We start from the raw sequence: 12,811 nt of genomic DNA on the forward strand, positions 1-12,811 counted from the left end.
GTTAGTATTCGATTTCATAATTATTATTATTATTATTTAGGGGATTTTTAGATATATTTAGATGATGTTCTCCTTTTTTATTATTAACATCCTACATTCTAAAATGCCCCTTCTCTTTAAAGGCTATTTTACACCTATGGGGGCAATTTTTTTAATTATTGCATTGTACTTATTTAGAGCTAAAAATCTTTTTTTTCAATTGGTCTTTATTAAAAATATGGAGCCCTTTTCTCTGTACAGGGCTGACATGCTCTAGAAGCACTCTTTGGATTTTCTGTCTTTTCCGTCAGACTCCTAGCTGGGTGAAAAGGGTCACCGCTGTGGTCAGTAATTGGCTGTGTGCTCAGAAAGCCCAGAAAGCAGAGACTGGCAAGGGATCCGGGAAGTGTCGGGACAGGAGCAGCATGGGTATATTAGTTTTTAATATTTTATTACACCATGCAGAGCCTGTGGAATAATACTTCATCTCAAGTATTAAAATTTAATCTGCACAGTGTTCCGCTTTTTAGAGCAGAAGTTGGTCCCCCAGAGCTGCACTTCCTTCTATAAGCTAGAACAGGAAATTGTAAACATTGTCAGCCATTTTGAAAACTATGGAATGCTCTCTTTGATCACTTGGTCACCTTCCTCTTTATTTTGTGTTTTCATCTGGTCTATCTACAGTCATCCCCCACCTCAACATCTACACTAAAGGTGGATTTAGATGGCCGATGAGCCTCAGATTGTCAAGAAGAAGGAAGTGTTTCTTCTCGATAGTTGGATGCTCACTTAGTGGAGGTGAAGCTCAGTATTCATAGGCAGCGATCCCCTCCACGGTATGAGGACGAGCGGTCGCTATTGCTATCATCCGGTCTCATACAGCTGTATTGTTTCTTTGCAACAGATTGATGGTTAGATGGAACGATCTGCTGTCCAGAAATGATCATTTAGGTCCTGGCACCACCAACAGTTTCATCCGGTCAACAAGCTTTTCGCTCCTTCATCGGGTGATCGGCTGCACCTTCAGAAGGGCAGATTATCGGGAACAAACATTCGCAGGAACGTTTGTTCCTGGTAATCTGCCAGATTATCTGGCCATCTGAAACCATCTTTAGGAAGGTAATAGAGAGCCACCTCCTCTTAAGGCTTCCATTCACTTCCATGTAGGGCACAACCCAGGTGAGAACAATTAAAGAATATATCCCTTTAATAGTGCACCCCGAGGCCCAGACGAGCGGAAGCTGGTAGTCAATCACTCATGGAAAAACCTGAAATTGAATGTGTCCTATTCTATAATTCCTCTTTGTATTGCGGATCTGAATTTCGCTTTCTAGATAACACATATTTCTTCATTTACCCTACACGGTATCCTTTATCCATAACACAATTATTCAAGCAAGGAAAATGCGTAGAAGTGGAGGAGCTATCTGGGGAATGGTGCGCAGAACTTGTTATAGGAATCCAGTGTATGAATATTCAGCTTCTCGGAGGTTATGGCGCCAGGCGTTGGGCTCGGTGTGCTCCAAGAATCCTTATAAGCTAATACAAAATTAGCCAGTCCGCTTGTCATCCTGGATGAAGAGGATCTATTACCACGGGACTTGTTGTAACACCATGTCCCTGCCTGCGAAATACTCCAAATGCTAGCACTTTCTATATAAATTGCGCTCTTTTGACCCATCACACATAAGCTAATGCCTTCATACTGAGCTTTATGCCCTAGATTCCCTTCACTTTTCTTTCCTCATTATAAGCATGTAGTGATGCCATGAGGTGAACTTCAAGAATTCATGGTAGTTATCCACCTTGGGGTTGCTCAGAGATTATAAAAATGTCTCTTTCTAGTAAAACGCTAGTCTACTTTAATTACTTGAAATGCTCTATGTGCCTCAAGGAGAACATAAAATTAGTGATTTGACCACTGAAAAGCCAATGTTCTTCTCCCCAGGGGAGGTGGTTGAGCAGAACCTTGGTGGCAGAGATATACTTGACCTTTAGACTAATGCTGGTACCCTTCTTCTTTGGCAGAGATGCCTTCAGTCTTAGTCAGCATGATGGCACCAGGACAATACTTTTGTGAGGGCCCCAGGCAATAGAAAAGGTTGCTGAACATGAGGCCTCACCATTATTAGGACACATGGACATATTTTATGGGGGTTTCCAGCTGAAGAGCAGCTCCCACTTTGGTGCAACTGATATATTTATGCATTACATAGACAGTAGCTGCCATTAAAACGTTTTTTTTTTTCCCACAGTGGACTTTTATCACTCATCTACAGGATGGATGATAAATGTCTGATTGGTGGAGGTGCCACATTGACTAGAACAGGAGTCCCGAGCCTTGCTTTCCTCCTCACTCTGGTCAGAGTTTGAATGGAGCATGGTCAAGCATCTGCTTCAGGTGATCTATCCAGTGGTAGATGATATACAGTATATCCACTGTGGTAAAGCCACGCAGAGGAAATGTGTGCCTAGATGTGGCTGAGAAACACTGGACCCACCGGCTTTATATTAAAGGGCTTCTGTCACCTCCCATTGTGCAATTTTCATTAGCCGACATTAGTGCAATCATACGTGTCCTACCTTTATCTGTGGCCATCAATAGCTGCCATCTTATGTCCTCCTCTTCCAGTTGTTTTATGGAGCAGGGCTCTTAGCAGGTGAGGTGCAGGCCACAGCAGTTGAATTCAGGAGGTCATGTTCGGTCGCTGGTCGGGTACATGGGTACCTGATTCTTAAAGCGTTAATTACTGTTGAGAGCTCATTATGTCTTGGGCCCACAGCAGAGAGGAGGACTTGGGTGGCCCCCTTGGGCATTGGCCCACCAGGAAATTTCCCTGTAGGGTCTATGGCCAATCCACCCCTGAGGCTCAGAAGGGTATGTATGAGGTCCAGCTCTTCATAACCACCAGCCACCTAGGTCCAGGTGGAATTGCAATCACTTCATCCACTGCTGTGAGATGTTCCAGAGGCTCCAGCTGAGGAGAACCAGTTGCAGATCCCGTCTGATGGAGTGGAGATAAACCATTACTTGGCACCTGCGCACCTTGGGCCTTACACCTTAATATTTTAATTTTCACCAAACCACAATGGAACATAACGGCCAAGGTGCAGAAGGTTGTATGGAGTTGTTGTGACATTTTGTCACTTGCTTATTATCAGATATCATGGCATTTCTGGCAGTTGCTTATTACCATTTGGAGCCAGAAGGTGTTACATGTTTGACGCTTGCTCATTTGTGTTGTGTATATCAATGTTAAGATATGTTTTTCTCAGAATATCCAGTTCCAAAGATGTTGTGTTACATCCAATCCACAAATTTTTAGAATCATCTTCTGGACACATCCCATGATCTTATTTTCCTTGAGCTGGTTAATACAGTTCAGTTTTCTGTCCACTGATAGGACTTGGTGGTTTCATTTATATAGCTGCCTATAGATCAAGGAAATGAGCACAAAAGGGGAGTAGCAGGGTATTGTGAAAATGTGGCCCAAAGTGGGCAGTTTGGGGGCATTTCCTGAGCATTTTATGGGTGGTCACTTGGGTGGGGCCTCTATATATCCAGAATTATGTTGGTATCTATGTATTTAGTGTTTAGGGGTCCTCTCTTTACCCTTTCTAATGTATAACCTTCCATATATCACTTCTCCTCCCTAGACTTCCACTTTCCGAATCCCTCTGGAATATAATATTTTTTATTAATTCCACATTGAAATTGAATCCACCTTAGTCTACCAGGTATAGAGTATATACTGCCCCCTATGGGACGCCATATTGATCCATCCAATGGATCTCTGTGGCTGGGGGTTTGATTGGCTTGCCATATTTAACATAGTATATCTAAAAAAAAAAGGTGCAGAGATAGGGATCTCCTACCAGCCGCTCCGAGGAGCTGCATCGATCGACGCTCATTGGAATGTAAATGAATTCATTGTCGAGATGTCCATCACCCGCGATCGGCGATATTCATTAACAACCTGGGTGAACTCATCTGCTGCAAACTCTTTATAGATCAATGATATTTGGATTATTTTTTATGTCTTTTGAGCAGTTTTTTTTCACTTGCACAATCACTATCTTTATTTTCGAGGTTAACAATATTAGAATCAATTTTCCCCTTCGCTGCCTGCAATTCATCTTAATAGTGAAAGGCGCTCTTTTTTTCTTTTGCTAAAGATGCATTTTTTTTGTTGGTTTCCAGTTTACGGCTCGCTCACGAATTATTTACTCATCTCTAAAAATCCCACCGGTATCTCCTGTACTGCGACATATGGTGTTAACGCATTCTCAGTTAGGTGGTACATGAAAGTGCAACGAAAAGGCCTCCCTGAGGGACAGAATGGTGATTTTTTTTTCCCCCAACGCTTCTGGTCCTTTAAGATCCCATTAAGAGACTGGGGGTAATGTGTAGACTTCCTGTCCCCTATACTGGGAGCAGATGTCTGCGCAGATAGGAGAATGTGAGCATATGTTAACAGTCACGTTGGGTTAAAAATAGAGGTCAGTGGTCTCCAGCCAGTGGTGCATCGGGCATGCTGGGAGTTGTAGTTTTGACACTGCTGGAGAGCTCCAGGTTGGAGACCACTGACTTATTTAATGAAAACAAATGAAAATCCAGAGATTGCTGATCTTTGATATAGAATATTTGATCATCCAGAGAATGCCGGATTAATGGAATTAATAGAATTCTTTAAAATTTGGGCGATCACCAATATGGTCAATTTAATGGAAAATGTCAACCCAGCTCTCCCGACTTCTGATCAGCAAACCTCTTGGAAGATGTGGAACTTACCGCATTGGTCGGCCATGTTGGTTATCACCCAGCTTTTCCGGAAACAGATGTAACAAAGTCATATAAAGACAATGGCGGAGATTGATCAAAACGGATACAAAAGACACCGTTGATTGCATCGCTAATTGGTGGCTTTGGGCGACTGCACCCCTTTTTGACACATTCTACACCCCGTCATCTACAGCAGGGTGCGGCAGCGGGATGGATGTCCCAGACAAGGCCAGAACTCCGAAGTGACATTGACAATCAGTTCTCTGTCATACGCTCGTCCTGCTGAGGGAAGCCGATAATCAATTTGTGCCTGCGTCCTCTGCATAGCAGATGAGGGTCAGAGGTGAACGTCCCGGGGGTGCAGGGTGCGTGCCTGGGGAGCATGCAACGTGTGTGTTCCCTGCCACTGAAGACTATTCATAAGCAGCACAGGGTCAAAAAAAGCTAAAAGGGATAGCAAAAAAAAAAACATAAATGCAAGAAAAAATGTGTGATCTATAGACAGAATTCAGAAAGTGGAAAATGGAGAACTTCAGTAAATCAGAGTAATGTGCTATAACATGAAATAATATAGGTAATACTATGGAATAATATACAGAATAATATAGAATAAAACAGAAAGTAAACTACATTTCATTTGAAATATTATTCTATGTTATAATAATAATTACATTATTATTATTATGAATATTATTATTATTACACTAGACATTAAGCTCGTTACAATAACGGGCGCTAGAACAGTAGTGCATAAACATTACTAGGAACAGTCTATATTAGATGGCAAGCGGACGGCTGGCACTCACTGGTGGCACTGACTGGTGGTGCTGAGACTGCTGGCACTGTGACTGGTGGCTGAGACTGCTGGCACTGTGACTGGTGGCTGTGACACTGACTGATGGCTGAGACTGCTGGCAGCGACTGGAAGCTGAGACTGCTGACACTGACTGGTGGCTGAGACAGCTGACACTGACTGATGGCTGAGACAGCTGACACTGACTGGTGGCTGAGACAGCTGACACTGACTGGTGGTGCTGAGACAGCTGACACTGACTGGTGGCTGAGACTGCTGGCAGCGACTGGAAGCTGAGACTGCTGACACTGACTGGAAGCTGAGACTGCTGAGACAGCGGCTGCTGTCTGTGACTGAGAGTGCTGGGACTGTGCAGCTCTGTGACAGTAATGACGGCGCTCCGACGTGGAGAGCACACCATAATAACCTGCGAGCAGTGGTAATTGGCCGGCGAGCAGGTGTGGGCAGTGTGTGGAGCGCTGTGTGACGATTGCTCGGCGCGCCGCGCATGCGCAGTTAAAAGATGGCTGAGATTTCCTCATGTCATGATTGGTCGGCGCGTTGGTGTGGGCATCGCGGTTGGGTGTGGGGCACCGGTGATTGGGCAGCGCGCCGGTGTGGGGGAGCGGCATTTGGAGCGCCATGTGCTGATTGGTCATGCGCATGCACAGTTTAATTATCGGCACACAAGCACGGACACAGGGCTTTTATTATTATGGATGATGGGGGCTGGAGTGTAATGTGTGTATAATGATGGGGGTCGGAGTATAATATGTATATAATAATGGGGGGGGTGTTATATGGCCAAGGGCGCCACTGAAGGAGGAGCGGCAGGGCTAGCGGACCCTATGACAGCAGACTGAGAACTGCATGTGTACGTGTTGGGTGGACTTTACAGTTTGAGGATGGGGGGTGCATTCCGAAACCTTTCCCTAGGACTCGAAGACAGATGCCCCACTCTTGCCAAGATGTCTTTAGCTGGTCGGTCAGGTTTTTTGGCAGATTATAATCCCCCACAGCCGGATCTCTCCCTGCGGAGAGGATGAGTTACGCTATGTGGGGGGTGGTCGGCGTGTAATTATAGGCGAGCCTGTCATGTATGTTACAGGAATAGACACTACCAGTGATGGCAACACGGGAAGGACATACATGGGGGCGGGGGATAATCAGTACATGACATATGTAAAGCATGGCGCTGATCTTATGCTTGCATCCTGCTAACTGCCGCAATATGCAGTGTATATCTGTAAGATTTCTGATTGCTGTCAGTGAATAGAAATCTAATTCTGCGGGCTGAAAGCCTGTGCCGATCGCATGCTTCTCATTGCTGGAAGAGGGTCTTTAAGTGATTGGCTAAGAGAAAAACAAAAATATTGCAATTTTGTTACAAAAACAGCGCCACATCTGCCTACAGGTTGTGTGTTGCATTGCACCTCATCTCTATTCACTTTTAAGGGGTTATCCAGGGATTTGATATTGATGGCATCCAGGGGTCCGACTCTCAGCTGCTGCGGTGACTGGAGCTCCGGTCTCTTCATAGCTCGCCAAGCACAGCGCCTCACATTGTATAGTGGCTGTGTTTGGAATTGCAGCTCAGCCCCATTCACTTGAATTGCCATGTCCCAGGTACCACATGGGCCAGAAAGAGGACGTAGCACTCACGGCCTCTCTGGTGCCCCCGCCAACCTGATCCTGAGGATAGGCTATCAATATCAAAGCTAAGCTGCAATACCAGACACAGCCATGGACAGGTGTGGCGCTGGTTCTAGAAAAAAGACTGGGTTGGCAATCTCTTTAAGGTGGTATGACCGGATCTGGATGTTAGCTTTGACAGCATGGGCATCCAGAACTTGCACTTGGCAGCGCTATTTGGATAGGTTAGGGCCATTTTACTAGGAGACTGTAGGACTGCATTATTTGGGCTTCAAACGGTGCTCTGAGGGGGCGGGGGAATCTACACAAGATACTCCACCAATCAGCATCCAGCATGAGGCAGCAGCCATGTTTTCTTCAATGTATCCAGTCTAGACAATACAATGTGAGCTAAACTCATTAACACAGCTTTCCCTTCTGTCCTGATAGTTTGTTACAATGTATCAGCGCAGGCAAACTGCGCTGATACACCCCTGGATTGAGACAACACCCCTGGATTGAGACAACACCCCTGGATTGAGACACCAACACCCCTGGATTGAGACAAGAACGTTTCCATTCACTGACAGCATGCAGAGATCTTGAAATTGGCGAAGAAACAAAATACAACATTTGCATAAGTTATGGTGATAATGTGAGCCCGCTGGGAGTTGTAGTGTTTGCAGTAGCTGGAGAGTCGGAGATCACTAGGAAACAATTTCTTTCCATGATGGTGCAGATGCCGTAGCGGTGAGCGGTGTGTCTAATCCTGGCTGCGGGTCAGATCTCGCTGGAAGAGAAGGAATAATGGCGGGTTACCAGATGAAAGGAGGGGTGAGAAGGGGGACTGACACGCTGGCGGGGAGTTCACGGATTGTGCCGCTTGTTTCCTATCCTCGCGTTATTTATCACAGGCAGCAGAGCGTAATAAATGTGTGCCAGTAATTCTGAATATTTGTTCTTATAATTGCCTTCTGCTGGTGCTCCGCCGCCGTCATATACTTTCTGAGATGCTTTACTTCCCCGGAAATTAAGACTTTAATTAATGTGGATGTAACAGTGTTACCTTCACAGAAAGCTGAGATAACGTGCAGATCACCCTCAAATCAGCAGAATATTTCATTCAAATATGGGGGGAACCTCCAGCTGTGAGACCAGGGGGCAGGATCATGGGGGAACCTCCATCTGTGAGGCCGGGGATGGGATCATGGGGAACAACCAGCTATGAGGTCAGGGGATGGGATCATGAGGGAACCACCAGCTATAAGGCCAGGGGATCATGGGGGAACCACCAGCTGTGATGCCAGGGGGCAGGATTATGGGGGAACCACCAGCTATGAGGTCAGGGGATGGGATCATGGGGGAACATCCATATGTGAGGCTAGGGGATGGGATCATGGGGAACAACCAGCTATGAGGTCAGGGGGCAGGATCATGAGGGGACCACCAGCTATGAGGTCAGGGGATGGGATCATGAGGGAACCACCAGCTATGAGGTCAGGGGATGGGATCATGAGGGAACCACCAGCTATGAGGCCAGGGGGCAGAATTATGGGGGAACCACCAGCTATGAGGCCAGGGGGCAGGATTATGGGGGAACCACCAGCTATGGGGTCAGGAGATGGGATCATGGGGAATCACCAACTGTGATGCCAGGGGGCAGGATCATGCGGGAACCATCAGCTATGAGGCCAGGGGGCAGGATTATGGGGGAACCACCATCTATGAGGTCAGGGGATGGGATCATGGGGAACCACCAGCTGTGATGCCAGGGGGCAGGATCATGCGGGAACCATCAGCTATGAGGCCAGGAGGCAGGATCATGGGGGAACCTCCAGCTGTGAGGCCAGGAGGCAGGATCATGGGGGAACCTCCAGCTGTGAGGCCAGGAAGTGGGATCATAGGGGAACCTCCAGTTGTGAGGCCAGGGGGCAGGATCATGGGGAACAACCAGCTATGAGGACAGGGGATGGGATCAAGAGGGAACCACCAGCTATGAGGCCAGGGGGCAGGATCATGGGGTAACCACCAGCTATGAGGTCAGGGGATGGGATCATGAGGGAACCATCAGCTATGAGGACAGGGGATGGGATCATGGGGGTACCTAGGATTTTGTGACATCTATATTTAGGATAAGTGGCGGTTCAGCTACTCAGTCTTAAGTTGATCAGCAGAATACAGGGACTGCGGCGATCAAGTGAGCATCTCCATTGCTTCCTCAGGCACAGCGCCATACATGTGGTTGTGGCTATTCTTGGTATTGCAGCTCAGTCTTAATTACTTAAAGGAGTATTCCGGATACAACAATTGACTATGCCCTGGACAGGTAATAATGGTTAGATCGGTAGGGGTTTAACCGATCCTGTGCCATCTCCTGCAGTTCCATATAAAATTAATTGAGCAGCAGTGTCTATGCCCATTCTCATGATCAGTAGGGGCTCTAGTGGTTGGGCCTAAGGATGAGTGAACTGTTTCTAACTCTTCATGATTCGGTCAGAATTTTTTAAAGGTTACGAAACCGAATTTTTGGAGGCTTGTTTCGGGCAAACCAATGAGAGAGAGAGAGAGAGAGAGAGAGAGAGGAGTTGTTAAAGGTGTTGTGTGTCTGCTATACTGATGATGTTTTCTCAGGTGAATAGGAAGGAGTCGCCACATTGAAGTCAGACAGCAGGAGCTATAATTATACTTAGTAGATAAACAGTAAGGAGAACACAGAAGCAATGAGCGCTGCATTATTTTTACACAGTGGTTTGGCTGAGAGGCCTTCCTATCTTTTAGACATATGTATGTAGCAAAGAAGTTAGGAAAAATAGCTAAGCCAGCCTCACATCTGCAACAAGTTCTTTCAGGACAAAGGCCTTTTATCAGTAAAGCAGATGAGAACAGTCTTCAAGAAGCAAGGCCTTAGGGGGGACTTCTGGGTGGGTACTATTTCTAGTGTGAAGACCAGTGGATGTATATGATGACTATTGTAGGCTAGACAACTATCCACTTGCTTTGTGGAGAAAATCGATGCAAATTATCATGTCTAACATCCCCTGGAATCAGATTTTAGGAAAGCTAATTTGAATATCTTCCCCAGAAACCCATAGGGGCATCGCCTGGCCTACTCTGCATACTAGGTGGTCTCCATAATGAGAAAGAGTACCCCATAGGTAATGCATATATATCATTGAGTAGTACACATACAGTACAGACCAAAAGTTTGGACACACCTTCTCATTCAAAGAGTTTTCTTTATTTTCATGACTATGAAGGCATCAAAACTATGAATTAACACATGTGGAATTATATACATAACAAACAAGTGTGAAACAACAGAAAATATGTCATATTCTAGGTTCTTCAAAGTAGCCACCTTTTGCTTTGAGAACTGCTTTGCACACTCTTGGCATTCTCTTGATGAGCTTCAAGAGGTAGTCCCCTAAAATGGTCTTCCAACAGTCTTGAAGGAGTTCCCAGAGATGCTTAGCACTTGTTGGCCTTTTTGCCTTCACACTGCGGTCCAGCTCACCCCAAACCATCTCGATTGGGTTCAGGTCCGGTGACTGTGGAGGCCAGGTCATCTGGCGCAGCACCCCATCACTCTCCTTCATGGTCAAATAGCCCTTACTTTCAAAGTTTTCCCAATTTTTCGGCTGACTGACTGACCTTCATTTCTTAAAGTAATGATGGCCACTCGTTTTTCTTTACTTAGCTTCTTTTTTATTGCCATAATACAAATTCTAACAGTCTATTCAGTAGGACTATCAGCTGTGTATCCACCTGACTTTTCCTCAACGCCACTGATGGTCCCAACCCCATGTATAAGGCAAGAAATCCCACTTATTAAACCTGACAGGGCACACCTGTGAAGTGAAAACCATTTCAGGGGACTGCCTCTTGAAGCTCATCAAGAGAATGCCAAGAGTGTGCAAAGCAGTAATCAAAGCAAAAGGTGGCTACTTTGAAGAACCTAGAATATGACATATTTTCAATTGTTTCACACTTGTTTGTTATGTATATAATTCCACATGTGTTAATTCATAGTTTTGATGCTTTCAGTGTGAATCTACAATTTTCATAGTCATGAAAATAAAGAAAACTCTTTGAATGAGAAGGTGTGTCCAAACTTTTGGTCTGTACTGTATGTATACTAGTCTCTCTCCCTTTTCTCTCTCTCTTCCCCCTCCCTCCCTCTCTCCCCTCTCTCTCTCTCTTTGGTATTAAAAACAGATGAATTTCATTGTCCTTTTTTTTAAACATCTCAGCCCCTTTAGTGCCTTAGTATACATAATGCCTCCCATAGTGCCTCCTGGACATCAAATGGCCCCCATAGTGCCCCCCCGGTATAAATAATGGTTCCAATAGTGCCCCTAGTGTGACTACTGGCCCCAATAGTACACCTCCAAAGTATAAAGAATGCCCCCATTAGTACCCCCAGGATTATGAATGCCCCCATTAGTGGCGCCCAGTATAACTAATGCCCCCATTAGTGGCTCCTAGTAATAATTATTCCTACATTAGTGCCCCCCAGTTTTGCTTGTGTCATGAATATCATGGGGGGGGGGGGTCTTCTGCTTGGGAGTCACCAGCCACTTGCTTAGCGGACTTGATCCGTCGACCAAATGGGACATATCTTGCTTTCCACAACTACCTTAGCAAACTAGCTGTTATCCTGGCCTCTCATCCCCCCATCCTGTCTTAAAGGTCCTTTCTATGCTGATACAACCCCTTTAAAGCTTTAGACATAAACAGTATAACCCTGCTCTAGAGGACTTGGGCCTTCATCTATGGGAGACATATCTGGCTGGCTACAGCTACCTCTAGCAAAAAAGCTGCTGTCTTAACCCTCAGCTGATCCCGTCTTAAAGGTCTTGTTTGTGCTGACACAACCCCTTTAATGCTCTAGACATAACCAGCGTAACCCTGCTGATTTCCCAGTGCAGAATATTTCGTTCATGTCTTCAGCAGCGATCGAGCTCCCACTTCCATCGTTTCCATCCTCGCTTCCATGCAGCGCAGCCGCTGGTCTTCTTCCCATTTACATAACTGGGAAATGTCACTAGTTATTTACTGCCGTTAATGTCACGGAACGTGATGTTTGACAATAATTGTAATTGTTCATCGGTGACACAATATTCCACGATCCCCGCTCCCTCTTAATTACGGCGATTTCTCATTGAGGGCTTGTCACTGGCTATTTGTTCTCTGGGCCTGATTTACACATGAGATAAGCGTCGCTCCCTCATCACATTGGACGGACATTAATGTGACAGTGCCGGACGCTTTGATCACTCATGCACCATTTGCCACTTGCTAAATCATGCAAAAAAGCTGTTAAGAGCATCACCCGCTCCTCCATAGTGTATGCAGAAGAGGAGCTTGAGGCTCCAGGGCCCCATTGCAAAATATATAACAGGGCCCCCCACCTACGTTGTGATGGTACTGGTGTCATCTCCTTTGGGGTTTCAGCATCTTGTCTGGCATCCTGGCTTGGAAGAAACTGATTTAGTGCTGCCTCCCCTTCAAAGAGCTCTCCTGGCCACGAGGCTGTGCTGGTAACTTCAGCCCCGCCCCTGAGGAGCCACTGTGCAGGGCAAGCAGCAAAAGGATTATTGGAGGTCCCATAAAGCAATAGCATA

General features: G+C 45.9%; 1 protein-coding gene across 1 annotated transcript in view; it reads left to right on the forward strand.

Annotated features, from left to right (window-relative positions):
• The window catches only part of GFRA4 (GDNF family receptor alpha 4), a 447,902-nt gene that overhangs the window by 5,992 nt on the left and 429,099 nt on the right, over positions 1–12,811 (forward strand). The gene's annotated exons all lie outside the window — the stretch shown is intronic.

Source organism: Bufo bufo, chromosome 2, assembly GCF_905171765.1.
Source record: "Bufo bufo chromosome 2, aBufBuf1.1, whole genome shotgun sequence".
Classification (NCBI taxonomy): domain Eukaryota; kingdom Metazoa; phylum Chordata; class Amphibia; order Anura; family Bufonidae; genus Bufo; species Bufo bufo.